Source organism: Leptosomus discolor, chromosome 18, assembly GCF_034619465.1.
Source record: "Leptosomus discolor isolate bLepDis1 chromosome 18, bLepDis1.hap2, whole genome shotgun sequence".
Classification (NCBI taxonomy): domain Eukaryota; kingdom Metazoa; phylum Chordata; class Aves; order Leptosomiformes; family Leptosomidae; genus Leptosomus; species Leptosomus discolor.
Window position 1 is genome coordinate 1,908,226 of NC_141408.1, and position 17,026 is coordinate 1,925,251.

Consider the following 17,026-nt stretch of genomic DNA (forward strand, 5'->3'; position numbering starts at 1 on the left):
ACTTGAACTGGAAGTACTTCACAGAGATCTAATGTGATACTCACTCAGCCATGGTGAAGGCCAGCTCAAAGTCCTGCTTGCGATTAGCTGGGTCAAGCTTATTATAATCAAAAGCTTCAGGAAAGAAAGAATGCACAAGAGCACAGAATGCCATCCCGTCATTCCAGCTTGAGGAGAAGTTTTGGAGATCAATGTGCTGTCATGATGAAAAAAATATGCATGTTAATGCAGCATGGGGGAAGAGGGAAGAGCTGATTTTGCTCACTGCAGTTTTCTATCCTTCTATCCCACTAACCAAAGCAACAGAGCATAGGTTTTATGTTTCTCTTCCCCTCTTTGTAGATCCATTATATTATTTGTATTCTGAGGAAAAAAAAAACAAAACGGCACACTCAGCAATTAAAGCCTTTTTGCCTGAAATGACCAGATGCAAAGCAGACATACAGTCAAGGACCCTGATCCAAAGCCCAGGAAGAAAATACTGGGAAGAATCTTGTCGATGTCAGTGAGCTCTGGAGCAGGCCCAAAGCACCAGTATCTGCAGAAACCAAGGACACCGCTTATCCCTGTGAGGTATTTATAATGGAAGAATGGTTCATTTTGTGGCTGTGAATAACACTAGATAAGGACTATGTTTGCTTGCTTTGCTTTTCAGTAAGGCCCAATTCAATGCCTGTTTACACAGATCAGTAGAAATATAGGAAGAATTAACGCCTACTGCAAAATCAGATTCTTGGAACAAACGCTTATTGTTACTTTCTACCACCACATTCAAAAGAAACGTACTCGGGCTTTTGTCTCACACTGCTTTTCCGTCATATAAAATTCAAGCCCCAGCTTTTCTGGTAAGCAACTAACAGTAATTTTCACTAGTTCTGCTTGTGAATACTATAATTTAGAGTTTAGCACTAATAATGAACATTTTAAAATAATGTTGTGAAACATATTACAGAAAAAAAGCCTGTACTATTTTCTTTCTCCTGGAAATTGCTTTGGCACCTGCAGTTTAAGGCCAGGTAAAATTACAAAAGTCTCAACTGCTGAATTCTTTTAGCTACACTGATGTTACCTCATAGAAATTAGGTCATTAACACCATGGGATTCAACCTCAACCATTTACTACAAATTCCCTTGTCTAATACCAGTAGAGAGTATTTTGGTCTGCTGTGTAGAAAAAGGGCCATAGTCTCCTTGTACTGGCAAAATGTTATTCAGATCTTGCCCTATATAATAAGAATGCAAAAATAATAGCCTGAAACTAAGAAAAAAAAATGTGAGCTTATACTGAAGTCTACATCCATAAGCACAAAAATGTAGGCTTTCAGACAAACACTAATGCATTGCTTTGACAGACATACAGAATCTCATTCATGCAATCACTGACTGTCTTGAAGTGCTGCCCATACAAACCATGATGTTTGTGTTACCCACACAGAACTTGATGATCTTGAGGAAGTTAGCTCATTGTCTAGCATGTTTTACATTCACTTTGAGTATATTTTTTTGGAAAATTCTCCCAAAAAAAGCACACTGAAAATGCTAACACGTCTTCACCTTGTATCCTATATATATATATATATATCTAACAGAATTTGTTTAATGCTGCTAGCGCTGGCAACCCCAAAACTCTGCGACCTCTTCAGCTTAGCTCTGGATTCTCCTTTTCCTCTGGAAAATTAACAGAGATGAGATTAAATTAAATTCTAGAAAAACTTAAACTTATTTGTCAGCAACATCTATGCAACCTTGCCCAAGTCAGCACCTGTCCAGGTGATCTTTGAGAAACACGTTGCTGAAACTTCAACTTGCTGGTCCTCCAAGAAAAACTCATTTTCATTTCACTAAAGCCAGTATTCCAAGCCCTCTTCTATTTAAATCATACCCCCATCGCTGTGCATAAGGAATAGTCCATGCTTTTGTTCCTTAATAAGTGGCAACAGAAAGTCGCTATATTCCCAGTCTTTTATAATAACGGAGAAGGCAGCTTTCACAGCACTCTTTCCTGATAAAACATACCTGCTTCTTCAGCTGAAGAACTCCAAAGCCAGAGGAATCTGTAGCGGTGAATTTCCAGGGCTCAGCCTGGGAAGTCAGTGAAGCTATCCACACATGACCACATATTGTCTCTTAGCTCAAAATCCTACACTGAGAGAGTCCTCCCACCCAGCTGTCCTCTGCTGGTAATAATTGACAAATTAGTTTCCCATTAGCCAACCCATTCTGGAGACAAGGTGTGTGACATACTTTCCACCATCCTGTTCAAATTTCTCAAAAAGCGCTTTCCTGGCCTGTGTTCCTGTAGTCCGTGGGAGTGTCTGAGACCGCACCACTTCTCTCCTCCTTTCAACTCGGCGATGTACAGTGGGAGGAGACGAGCGAGAGCTGGGGGTCACATCACAGCAGCTGCCAGTGGCACTGGAGAAACAAAACATGAAAAGTATGTGGTTAAAGAAAAAAAATAACTCTCTGCAGTGCCAGGAATCAGCATAAAAGTCCAACTGTTGCCTACTCGAAACCTCCCACAACCTCAAGAGTACCTGAATGAGTCAAAAGCAATTTAAGTAAAAGTCAGAGTTTTATTGACAAACAACAGCACTTAAGTATAGAAGAGTCTAAGGTACTTTTACAAATGAGACACAGCTGGCCAAGTCACAAATGCTTTGTGACAAAGCACTAAGTAGAACAACACTTAAACACTTTTAAGAAAAAAACAGAAAAGAAAAATAATAATAATTAAAAAAAAAAAAAAAGACATGGCCACACAGGAGCTCTGAATCCCTTTAATTTACAACTGTGGGGTTCCTGGAGGGTAAGTCACATTTTAAAAAATGTAACTTGAAGAGTAATTCAGGCAGCATTGCCCTTGTGAGACCCCACCTGGGATACTGCATCCAGCTCTGGAGCCCCCAACACAAAACAGATATGGAGCTGTTGAAGCGAGTCCAGAGGAGGGCTACCGAGATGGTCAGAGGGTTGGAACACCTTTCCTATGAGGACAGGCTGAGACAGTTGGGCTTGTTCAGCCTGGAAAAGAGAAGGCTCTGGGAAGACCTCTTAGTGGCCTTCCAGTACCTGAAGGGGGCCTACAAGAAGGCCGAGGAGGGACTTTGTGCCAGGGCCTGCAGTGACAGGACGAGGGGTAATGGTTGGAAGCTGGGAGAAGGCAGGTTTAGACTATATACAAGGAAGAAGTTCTTCACCCTGAAGTGGTGAGACACTGCAACAGGTTGCCTAAAGAAGCTGTGCATGCTCCATCTCTGGAAGTGTTCAAGGCCAGGCTGGATGAAGCCTTGAGCAACCTGGTCTAGTGGGAGGTGTCCCTGCCATGGCAGGGGTGTTGAAACTAGATGATCTTTGAGGTCCCTTCCAACCCAAACCATTCAATGATTCGATGAAGTACCTTTGAAATTTTTACTTATAGTATGCATAATTTTGAGCTCATGTCAGTGTTGCTTCACTGACCGCAAACTGGTAATTTGATCCAGAAATACAGAATTATCTTCTAATTTGTGTTTATTTGAGCCATAAACCACTTAATCAGCATTAATGAAGTAAGCCACACATAGCATTTGGAAATGTTCCCCATGACAGAGCTGGGGAAACTGAGGCAAAGAGCAATGACACCACTGTCACACATTAATTTCTGGTACAGCTGGAGGTCAAATCTGACAGCAAGTTCTCTAAGGTGCTCAGTATATCATGACTCAAATATCAAAATGCTGATGTTGGAACTAAATCAGAAGAAACATAATGGCAAATTTGGGATAATTTTCAGGGCAGATGCAAGCCCAAGTTAAAAGATTTAAATTGGCTGCCCTCCTATTTTTCTTGATGGATATTTTGCATGCTGAGGATGCCTGGATATGCCAGTAATAATTGTGATACCATGTAATCCTATACTAAGCAACTGCATCTTTGAGTTAATCAAGAATGCGTAACAGTCTTCTGTCCTCAGCAAGGCATTTATCTACCAACCAAACTCTAGGCTAGACAAACAAAGGATATTTGATGGCAGTCATATGTTGGGCCTACAAAAATAAGCCCAAACTACAAATTTCACACAGCTGAGTATTTTTACAAGTGTTTTCAAAGGGCCTGACAACTTGCTCCTCCTAACAAAAATCCACTGCTGGCACTGAGAGTTTTACTGACTAACACTGTAACCACGCTGAAATCCACAATTAGATCTGCTTTAAACTGCTCTACAAAAGATATTTATCCCTTCCCATCTCTGTTCCACTTAGCCCTGAGGAAAGCTCACAACCTTTAATGGGCTTAAACCACAGCATCTGGGACTCACCTGTTCTCCAAGCCATTAGAACACCTGTCCCTTGAGACCATACTGACCACAACAGCCTAACAAAATGTCAAGAAAAAGTGTACCTTTCACCAGTTTTGGTTCCACTACTCATCCCATAGCTCACAGTCGAGACAGACTCAGTGACAGAAGTGGTGTTCTCTGTACAACAGCAGGAAAAACAAGATATATCAGGGCAGAAACTTCTTTTATCTCCTTTTCTCATACATTTTCAAACTATTTCCTGATAGCTACAACTGATTTTTACTCACCACACTGAAAAGCTGCAGGTCTCTGTCTAATTTCCAGCATGAGCTAACAAGCTGGGCAGGGATTTTCTCCAGGGGTTCAATCCCTCTGCAAAATTGCTGCACTGCAGCGAGGATGGTGTAAACATACTAGAAAGGGCTGTGAGAGGATGCCTTTGATAAAACTGCATTGAGAAGGCTGGATCATTCCAGGCCCTTGTGCAGACCTCAGACGAGGGCACGCTGTCATGGACATTTCAGTGAAAGGAAGAAGTGGTGATAGAGCTCAGCTTGCAACAATCATTCTGGCAGACATAAGGAGTCTGGGAAGTCTGCTATGACTGACAGCATAATTTAAATGACCCGATTTCCACCAGGAAACATTTTAGTTTGTAAAGTAGAACAGATTCCAAAGGTTGCAAAGGTAGCTTAAAACTAGCTTTGCATCTTCCTCCCCCTACCCCTGAGGTTCTACCTTTAGTACTTTGCCTTTTAAGAGCTGAGCTCTGGACTCCAGCTATACCCTCTAAACGCAACGGAGTGGCTTGCCCAGTTTTAACACACTAAAACCAAAACTTGTTGCAAAAGCCAGCAACTCATTTATTGAAGGCTTCTTCTATAAACAAAGAAGAAAGACTGGCATCTTAGAAACAATCCAACCTCATAACTGTCCTGAACTTATAGAAGGGATCCAGATCAACTAGACTTCTCACATAAAACACCCTGGTAAATGCCAGCATACGGATGTCACAAATTTGGGACCACAAACAACTGCCAGATATATGTACAAATCTCAGTGGTTTTAAGCTGAGAAAGAGTGTGATCCCTACTCTGGATGAGCTACATCTTCACTAAACTGACACTTGAGACCACTGTGAAATACCAGTACACTGTATAGACAGTAACAGCTTGGTGACATCAATCAGAAGTACTTTTGCATAGAGCTCAACCCATCGATTTTGACTGAAATCAGAAGTCCTTAAGGCATTTAATCCTTTGACACATTCATATATGAAGGAGACTACTTACTGCTATTCTGCTCAAAGGAATTTGCTTCAACATCCATAGGGTGGGCGCACCACTTTCCAACTGCCATTACCTTGCATTCAGTCACAGTTTTCACTTGGTTAGCTGAAATACTCACTGCTCAAGCTGTCTGTTCTGCCACACTTTTCTGGCATCTATTGTTTCTACTGCAGAGATTGCCTAACAGTACACATGTACACCACTGTGCAGACAAGGATAACTACCCCTTGCTTTTTGAACTGATTGAGAATCTGATACAGCAGAACAAGTTTCTGTGATACCTGGGAAACTGAATCTGCATGCAGTCTTGTTAGCAATTTTAATATTACCATGTACCTACCAATTGGAACTACATGCTCAGATCTGAATCCCCCAGACATTGAGCACGGAATCCCTCTCAATTTATGTTGCATAAGGACATGCGGATAGGAACACTCACCTCCAGTGGCAGGTGAACCCACAGATGTTCTCACTGTACTTGAATTCCAGGTCTTCACTGAAAGAGCAGAAAAAAAGACAAAGGAAGGCTTTGCTACATTCTTAGCTTTAAGATGAAAGTTGAAAGAATAATCTGCAAATAATCTCTATCTCTTGCTGGCAATTGCATCTGGTCTCTCTCTAATTTCTGATCTCTATACATAGTCTGATCTGTAAGCATCGCTATCACTAAATGTATATGAAATACAGCTCAAAGATGAATGACTTCAATAGGAATGAAATAAGGGGTTTTTTTAAACTCAATTTAGATATAAATAAGATTCTGCAATCATTCTGACTTGTGTATATGTGTCAGTCTGCTGTCAGTCAGTCCTCCCCCCAAATGACTGTTGAATCCGTTTGACAAATATCTGTCTAGCCTCTCAAGGGGCCTCAGGTCTCAAAGCACTAAAAACTCCTGCATAGTTTATTAAAATAGCTGGACACATTGAAGAGATACAGTAACTGTGCTAGAAGTTAGGCTGCACTATGCACTCAACTATACTAGGCAGCAAAAATTCTCAGCAGATGTGACATCATAGCCTGAAGCTCCACCTAAGACCCAGAATATTCTAAATCAGTGTCCCACCATGGGATATGGAGCCGTAGAAGGGAGGTTTCATAATTACCACAGGACAAACCCCGTAGCACCAGTTTCTTGAAGTAAAGAAACGGGACACAGCTTCAGCAAACAAGTTACTTTGGTCTCTTTTACCTGACTGGTTGGAAGTTTTCACTGCCATTCCATTTTTGCTCTTGCTCTGTTCCAGCAGGCCAGCAGATGCATTAGTTGTTCCTGTTGAACTGATGGTCTCTCCTGAAAACTTCTCCGATATCCTGGTTACTGCAGTAACAGGAAGATGGGGCATCTGCAAGGTCACTGCAGGGGCATGGGCTTCAGGGGAAGAGTCTGACATCTGAAAAGAGGTCAGTTCACGGGAGACTTTTGCCTGACCTAGCGAATAAAAAGAAAAAGGAGAGAGGAAGTAAGTTTATTTGAAGATTTGTAACAAAGTTACTAACAAACCAATTTCCATGCAACAACTTTATTTTTCAATATTCTATTTTGTTCGGATTATTCCACCTAGTTCTCCCTGTGGGGCATTATACCATTTACAGCACGCGGCAGAAACAACTCTAGTGTAAGTGATCCTTGCAGCGATCATACCTGTCCTACACGAATCTCAGCAAGAACAACTTCTTCAGATCATTAATCCGCTATCATCTGCATTCGGTAAGCTACGCCTCTTCCTCTGTGCAGCCCCCACCCCCAATCTCCTGCCATGGGTTAGAAGCCAGCATTCTTGCTCTTCTCATGGTTTTATGAAACGCTTCCTCAGTTTTCTCTAAAATGGAGAGAGTAAGTCCTTCCTCCACTGAAGGAGGATGGAAGCACACAGGTAATCTGCAAAATGTTTGGGGATGCAGGGCTACAATGGCATCCAGAATAGCAGGCCTTATTATCACTAGTGCTCCAAGATAATGTGACAGTAATAGTTTCTAATTTATGAAACACTATAGTGCAAGCTTAACAATAAACGTAAAATTTAAAAGTTAAACTCCTAAGTAGGAAATAAACTTAAATGGCATTAGTGCCACAGCACAATATCCATGCTGAAACCATAGCAGATTCCAATGCTTCCAACACGTGAGAGCTGCTCTGTGAATGCCAGGATCAGGTATTTTACAAGGAGTGCTACGTCATTTCATGCTCTGTTCCTACCTGATGAAGACTGACGCCCATTTTCAATGACTGAAGAACTAAAAACTCTTCTAAACTCAGGTTTGTGGTAGACTGACTCCAGGTCTACACTCTGTCAGAACAGACAATAGACACAACAGCTAAATTTTAAACAGCAGCAAGATTTAGAAGACTATCGAGAAATACCTGCCAAGAACAGGTCTTCCTTGTGTTAGTGACCACAACACAAGGTGGGAACAGTTATCTAACCCCAAGAGCCAAAACTGCAAACCGAGCACTGGCAACGCAGGACTTGCATCAATATTTACATACTTGTCCTCACAGACCCCATGCACCTAGGGAGGGTCTTCCACTTCTGTTAGATAAAGGTATCACCATCCACTGTGAAGGTGATAATCAGGAGACTCCACGGAATAGTGGGGAGATTGATTGAGATTGCATAAACCCTTAATGCTCTGCAGGTTTTTTTTTCCTGTTTGCTACAGAAAAACAAAACCAAAAACATTCTGATAACATATTGTAACAGCATTACATAAAGCAAGTATGACCCTAGAACTTTACCGCTACATTATAATCTGCAACTTCTGTAAGGGTAGTTTTTTCCTGGGAAAAGCACCAATTTTCCCCATAATGTTTGCCAACATAATTCCAGAAAAATCAGCCAAGAATTTTTTTGGCTTTTTTTTTTTGTGTGTGTGCGCACATGCAAAAAAAATCACAAGGACTCTGCGATTTAGCAGGAACTAGAGAAAGTAGAAACTGCTTCACAGACACACAATTACATCAATTAAAAAAGTGTAGCTTCCAAGAAGCAGCATATAGAAGCAGTAGAGTGAAATTCCTCAACACAAAGTTCAAGAAAAAGTTTTAATTGATTCCAGACAAGTATCTAACTACTAGATTGGCCAAAAAAATGATGAATAAAAAAAAATTCTACCGTGCCATTATAAACGTAATTCAAAATTCTCATAAACTCAATCGAAACAAGTTCTGGGTTGTTTTGTTTTTAAAGACAGACAGAAAGACTGAAGATAGATACTGAAGAAGATTTTTACACTGCAGGTAAGTACAGAAACAACAGAACATAACAGGAAAGGAAAGAGGCAGGGCGTATGCATGTAATAACTTAATTTGTCTCTGCTTTTCCATACACAGGAAATATGAGGCAAACCAATGGTTTGATTTTACTTATTTATTCCATAGCTTCATCACAAATTATTAGAATAATTTATTTATAGGGTGTAAAACTACATCTCATGTAAGACACAAAAACCCTATGATCAATTCAAGATAAATCAACAGAAAGAGTTTCTTGGAACTTGTCTGCTGTTTACCATGCATCTGTTTACACTCATCCAAACTTAATTAAGAACACCAGATAACAACATTAACCACCTTTGAGATTTTTTAAAAGCATTCAATCTTGTCAGATGCTGCAGAGTTCATAGACTGTTTTAATATCTGTTACTTGAGATACTAGAACTTTTACTACCTCAAGTAGTCCAATCCCAGTCAACTCCTGGTAACTACAGTCTGAGATCTTGCTAAGAATTTGTTAACTAGTATTAGATTACAGTAAGGTAGCCTAAACACAATTTTGTCATAGACTATTCAGTTGTGGGCTTAGATTCTGATCCTCCTAGGTATTTAAGTGTCAACTTTCAACTGATTCCAACAGAACACAGGTGTACAGAGCAGAATTTGAGGTAAACGCCTACACTACTAAAGTTGAGAAATATCTCCCTCCTTAAGGTTGGGCCCTACATTCTCAGATCACAATAGGTATCCAGGCTTTTCAAGACTACAGCGTAATTTGGAGAAACCATTAAAGTGTGGTAAAACTCCATTAATCTGACTTCAAGATGAGGACCTACTGCCTTGTAAGGAAGCATCTTACAAAGATGAATTACAATAAAACACAGAAAGGAATGGCAGGAAGACATTGAGATACCATGAACTGTCTTTAAGGCTCAGCTTGGATGGTGTATTTTATTATATTGGGGTTTACACTATTTTTTTAACCAAAAAAATTCAGATTCTCAGGTCAATTTTTTTCATGCTAGGTGACGAAAAGAGATAGCATCACCTGAATATGATTTTCAAACCAAACAATACAAAATTCTCCAGAAAAGGACTGGAGACTTTCCAAAAATGTGGAAGATGTACTCTCAGAAAAGACGACTTTTAAAGGTTTCTCAGCCAGGAGCTTTCATTTAATTCTCTTGCCAAGTTTTCAATGATCTTCCTGGGGTTATATAGGCACTTATGTGCTCTGCTAGATAAGAGTGCAGATGTTATACGATGAGCCAAGACATTCCTTAGTCTGTTTACCATGAAAATGCACAAGAGGCTGCTTTTTTTTTAAAAAATTTATTATTTTTTAAAAGCAACCACCACTCAAACAAGCAAAGACGCACAACACCATGTTCTAGCACAATGTTGGTTAATAAGACTGACAAATTTCCACTGGTGCCCAACGAAGGCTGCAGGTGCACCTAAGACAGCTGGGAGTTAGAATGTCCATTCCACAACTAGGTTAGCCTGCCTTAAGACACACTGCAAGTGCTACAAATCAAACCCGTAATGAAGTTTAGTGTATCAATCTGAACAAGGAGAACTTTTCCTTCATTTTAACTTTCCTCTATCTTTCTTATTTAAAAAGAAAGGAACATAAACTAGATTGGGGAATTGGGAACCCTCATAATTCTCACTCTTTCCCAATATCTAAAACTTTCTTACAAGCGGAAGCATTACAATTCAGGTATCTAGGCTCCACTGATTTTTGTGGGACCTCTTGCATTTGGCGGCCTCATTACAGACAGGTTATCAGAAGAAGTCACATCCAACAAAGCCGCACTCTTTAGATAGTTACTCAGCTTAGGCCCAAAAGGAGTGACAAGTTCTTTTGCAAAGCTAGTCTCCAAACTTCTTTCACAACAGATCACCAGAAGAACAGCTTCTTTAAAATAACATTTGTCTCTCCAATAATCAAAAATATTTTTCATTTTTATACCATCTGCTACCCCACAAAGAATGCTTCCATTCCACACAGTCTGACTTACTGCTGCTAAACTGGATTTGTGTCCTTATATGCAGATCTTTTAATTTGAGATAATAAAATTATTTTAAAACTTTTATACTTGTCAAGAAGGAGGCACTATGCACTAATAAATTCAGTTATGACTAGCTGCCAGGATTAACCTAAGAAAAGCACACAAAATATTAATTATACAAACCACGCAGAATCAGGGGTTCAGAACTTTTAATGCTGTATTTAATGGAACTGAGATCCCAGTCAACAATTATTGTCCATATCTAGAACTGAAATGTAAAGCACAGCTAATGCAGCTCCCTAGAACGTACCTGTGGTATATAGAATTGTTTATCCATTCATGTCAGCCATTATGACCTGAATATGTCAAATGCTGATATAGACTATAAACACGAACCTACTTTACAAGCTTTGGGGGTGAGCAAAACAGTCAAATGAGGTGGTCATTCCAAAGATCATGTAGCATCCTACACACTGAACTGGTTTCTTAACGCAGTAACAGGTGCCGCATCAATTTATTTTATGCAAACCTGATTACGTTTTGGCTAACAATGCTCAGGAAGAAACTTGATTCCACGCTCGAGGACAGGGAAGCCCCATGTGCTGATGAAACACTGGGAGGATCTGTGATCAGATTCTACCATGCATTTAGTGGTGTCAGGCTAAAGTACTTCAAAATCCACTTTGTTTGGAGAGGGCAGCATTCTGACAAGTGTGTAACACTACTTCCTCTGTCAATGCTGGCTACACAGATTGTAAACATCGGGGGACACAGATACCTATATCCGTGCTTAATAATGAGAAGCACCCATTTGTACAACTCAGGTTACAACAACATGATGAGGAACTGGTTAAAGAAAAGAAAGTTAACGCTAATGTTTTGCATGTCTTACTCAGGCTTACTCTTAGAACTAATCTCTCAGTAGCTCAGAAGTCTCCATGTCATGTAGGGTGATAATACTTTCCATAGTCACAGGGCTGCCAGAATTCCTCCTTCACTGCAAAGATGTTGGACCTTGGGGATCCACAACCGGAAGCTGCTATCAAACTGGCAAATATCATAACCCAGTAATGAAAATCACACACATTCAGAAAAGAGTAAGCACCAGATCATGAGATCAGAAAGAAAAACAATTTTTATTTCCTCTCTGAGACTCTGAAGTGCACATGTGTTATCTCGTCAAGCTTTTGCCTGCAACAAGGTCAAATTGTGGAAGAATGACAGAAAAATGAGATTACTCTCTCTCAAATGAGGCATCAGTCATCCAAAGCCTTTCATAAAAGCACCAATTATCAAAAGGGTTACAATAAAAATAATTGGATCTAGAAATGCTGTTTATCTGTGAGAAGTACCTCCCTCTCTTGTTACATACTGGATGAAACTGATGCTTCACTTCGGTGAACAGCAAAAGCACCACTGACTTCTGCAAGGCAAGATTTGACGCTGTTCCTTTCATAGAAAGAGATCACTGATGCATCAGAAATGGGGAATGATGAAATGTCTGAGGAAATGCAAACAAGGCTCCTAGACACCAGCAAGAACTGCACCACACTTACCCCTTAATTCTTCTATTAGAAAGCCATTGTCCCTCAGAAAACATCAGAATTCTCTATCTGTAACTGACCCTGCAGCTTGAAGAAAAAGCCTTGAACACCACGAGCTTATTAGGAAAGCTTTTGCAGATGAAGTAATCACTGAAAAACAACAGTAGAAGCAGTTTTCACAGAACCTTTTTTGAAGCAACACTGGATAAAAGTGGACAGCAGGGAACAATTCTACCTTGGCAGTTTCAGCAGGTGCCCACAGCTACGTCACACTGAATTAAAACAAAACAAACCACACAACAAAAAATAATCCAGATAAGTATGAAGGCAAGCTTGGAATGAATGCCACCCTTCCAAAAGGACACTTGCAGGAAGTGCAAGAGAACAGTAAGAAGGAAATGGAACTACCAGATTTCCTTTATTATAGGAAGTTGAAGAGTCGAGATGGTTTAGAATCATAGTATACAACGCCAGGTGATTGCTGGAACAGTTAATCTCCCTGCCTGTATACCCTAGGTCATTATGTCTCATGCAGTTACTCCAAGGCTGACTGTTGGGTGCCATCAGGTCACCACAGAGAGACACCAACGAGTAATATTTGTTTAGATCTTCCCATGTGGTCATAACCTACTACTCATCTCTCTGCTGTCCTGACCACTGCGGGCAGGTTCTCTGCAGCAGTCTGTCCAGCAGACTGTCCACATTGTACAGAAACTCTTCTGACAGCATAAAAATAGAACACCCTTACGGTATTTTTAGTCTTTCCTGTTTGCTCAACCACAAACACCACGGAAAGATCATAAGTGATAAAGCTCCTGACAAAATGCAAGATCTGACCAACAAAAAAGGTCAAAATCTTCCTTTCTAATAATCACAGGCAGGTAGGAGAGAGACCTCAGTGACTGCAAAGGATGACAAACAGCAACAAACTGCTCAGTGAGGGATAAATCCTCAGTAGTGCAGCTATGGCTCCAGGATCCTACTTTAAAGTTAATTCTTTGAACACCCTATTTTCCACCTTTGCAGAAGCAGCTGTCAGATTCTGGCTTGGTTAGAGTGCCAAATTAAAGTTCGGTATCAAAATATCAGAAAGGTTCACCTGCAAATCACAGTGGCTAATAGCCATTTAAAATTACATCTAAATCAGCACTTAAACTGTGGTATACCAGATTCAAGGACAGCAGAGCAGAGACTGACTGAAGATTAGAATTAAAAGCTTTGTGTCCTTACTTCTGAGCTATGTTTGGAACTCCCTGGCTTTACTTTTTTCAATCAAATTACCTTGAAAAATAATCTAGCAATATTAGAAAATAATGGTTCAAACACTGAAGATGCTCGGACTCTCCAGTATCCAATCTGCAAGACAGTCTTAACTCTTACCCCAAGTATTTTGCTAGAAAAGTTGAAAGCAACAGAACCCAGCGTTTTGTTGGGGTAAACACTGCATTGACCACACAGTAAAAAAAGAACTCAACCAATAAATCTTTTTAAGAGCAAAATAGCATATCTTGATTCGCTGCTATTTCCAGGTCAGTATTATTGGTTCCTCATATCTCATACTTATAGAAGTATTTACTAAGGCTAGTAAGTGTCACTAATTTTATCACAGGTACTCGTTTATCTGAAAACATACACATACGGTACCCTGTTTCAAGTGCTTTGGTCACATAACCAGAAATCACAAGCAACTGAGGGAACACTTTCTTCATTATAGAGAATCTGGGTGACTAGACCAAGGCTTGCTCTTTAGCCATTTGAGCACAGCCACCTCAGAGCCTTACCCACAAAATCATGTTTTCACTGCATGTATTTGGTGTGTGTAGATCTAGCTGCGTCTCCCGTAGTTCTCAGTACTGAAATTCCTTCTCGGTCAGCTATGCTAACTTGGGAAGTTGTGCAACTGTCCAGGGAAAATTGTTGCAAGGGCACTGAAGAACTACCATTACTCAAATGATCTTCCCTGAACCCTTAAAGCAAAGCGGGAAGGCTCCAATTCAAACAAAAGCACACTCTGTGCTTTAGCACAGACCAATACCTGAAGCTAGATATTGCCATAACCTCAATGCAAGACTTTTCACAGAACGTGAAGTACACACTACAATGTAGGCAGTGGTGATGGAACAGGTGAGATGGTGTGAGGGACCACACCCCCTTGTCCCTTCCATGTCACTTGGCTCACTTCTGCTCCTTGCAATACAAACAAGCGTGGATGGCTCCATGAAACAAAAAGCAACGGATCTGAAAGCTGCATGTGTACTGAACACCTTTGTCACATGGGGGAAAAGGCAGCAGTTGCCACCACTATGTTGGAACAATGCATCAAGCAGCAGCTTTACCTTTTCACTCGCCCAGCTGTAGGAAGCCCTATGCCCCCAATTCTTGAATCAGCAGGAATGAAAAGGGTTGGAATACAATACAGACTCTGTTCGCTCCCACCAATTTAAGTGACTGAATTTCATTTTCAAGCTTTTCTTTTCCAGCTCCAAAGCCTCGACAGACTACAGACCAGCTTTTCATGCTCCAACAGTCTTAAAGACACCCTAACACATGGCTTACTGAAGATTACATGAAATAGGCCATCATCTGTGAAAAGCAAGTCTCCAGTACTGCAGTTTTATGCGACTAAATCATGTGTACTGCCTGGCTGCCACCTCCTGGTGTCAAGGATTGTACAGGAGCTCCCAATTCTTTCCATAGAGCTGGACACATAGAAAAAGTATTACACAAAACATCTCGGTTCCAGATGAGCTTTCCACTAACTAGGGTTTCCATATACTGAGTAACAAGGCTGGGGGGAACGTGCGTGTTTGTGGTAGTTTAGGTCATGGAAACCATGACAACTTGCATGAGGCCCACCTCTCGGGGATGAGCTGCAGCAGTGCAGGTCAGTGGTTGTGCAACAAAACAGTCTCACTGCAGGATATTAAATCACTGTCTTAGGAAAACATGTTACTCCCTGCTATATGCTGAGCTGTTCTCCTTTGTGAGCTTGCCAGCTGCCAAACAGCATTGCTGGCACACAGATCCCCCTGAATCGAGTCCAGAAAGGATACACAGATATTCGCATACATATGTATGTTGATAGCTGAGACAGCTGCCGCTTCTCTTCTTACTTCTAACCACACTGAACTGATAGGTTGCTACCACTCTAACCAAGATCCCTGTTTGACCAAGCAGTGCTACAATCAGGAACAGCTCCAGGCGGTATCAGGGCCAAGACCATTTATCACAGCACCTCCCAAAAGCCCGTTGACCCTGCACTGCAAAAAACGAGCCCCGTGTCCCTAAACGCTCCCCCATGCCAGCGCAGCGCCTGGCAACACCCGCGAAACACCCGCTCACGCTCCCTCTCGGCCCTCCCTCCCGCCGCCTCCCTGGCCGCGGCCAGCACTTACGTGGCTCCGGCCAGTGACCGTTAGCTTGGCATGGCTGGAGAACCCGCCGCCGGGCGAACTCTGCGCCGAAGAGCTCCCCGCCGCCTCATCCGCCCACTCTTGCGGCAGCCCCGCCGACCGGCCGAGGGCCTCCACCTGCCGGGACAGGCGCTCCAGCTGCGCCCGCAGGCGCCGGTTCTCCTGCTGCAGCTCGGAGACGGAGCGCGCCAGGGGGCTGGCGAGGCGCAGCACCTCCTCTACCTGCCGGCCCACCCCTTGCTTGAACACCTGGATGTCGCCGTGGATCTCCCGGACTGTGCCCCGCAGCGTGTCCTCGTAGCGGCCCAGGGCCTCGCAGACAGTCTGCGCCTCCCGGCTGTGCGCATCCTCCATCTCGCCGGCCGCGGCCTCCGCGGGCCGCAGGCTGCGCGGCGCGGCCCGTCGGGCGGCTCAGGAGCCGCTAGCGGCGGACGCCCGGCCGCCTCCCCTCCCGCCGCCGTCTCTCCCCCTCGCGGCGGGCGCCCTCTGCCACCCGGCGGCTCTAAGCCCGGCCCCCGCGCTGGCCGGCCCCCATTGCCGGCGGACCACGGCCCGCGCTCTCGGTGCGAAGGGGGGGGGGGGGGGGGGCACAGACGGCGCACGCGCGAGAGCGGAGCGCCTGTGCTCCTTCTGCGAAGGAGGTGTAATTTCAGGAGGCAACGGCGTAAGAGGGCGGGAGTAGGGGCGGTGGCACGGGCTTGCTCACAGCTGCCCAGGGCTGAGAGGGCCGGGCGCGGTGGGCTGTGGGCGGGGCCGCGGGAGGGGGACGGCCTGAAGCGGGTCGCCGCGCCAGTGCGGGGAAGGGAGAGGAAGGAGTCGGAGATGGGTGTCGGGGAGGAACGGGAAAGAGAGAGTGAGGAGAGGAGAGGTGAGTGTTTGCTGTTTCTAGGGTTGCTTACGTGACAATGCCAAAGCAAGCACAGCTTATCTTTTCCGGGGGGAGCGCTGAGGCAAAGGGAGAGGAGAGTGATTCTGGCAGAACGGAGACAGAAATGCACACGCATGCACCTTTAGACATGCAAGTTGAAGGCTGACGTGTCCCTTCACGCATACAAACTTGGACCCACACCCACCATGCTCACCCATATGCTGAAGAGTTTCCCCCTGTGGGCTGCAATTTGATGGGCATTAATACTAAGCTGCCAAAGCACTCAGCAGATCCAGTGTGTGTGCATAGAGGATGAGATACACATTTCTGTCAAATTAGCCAGAGTCACAATGGGTTATTCTTTATTGCCTAGTGCAGTGCCAGGCAGTACCTCGTGC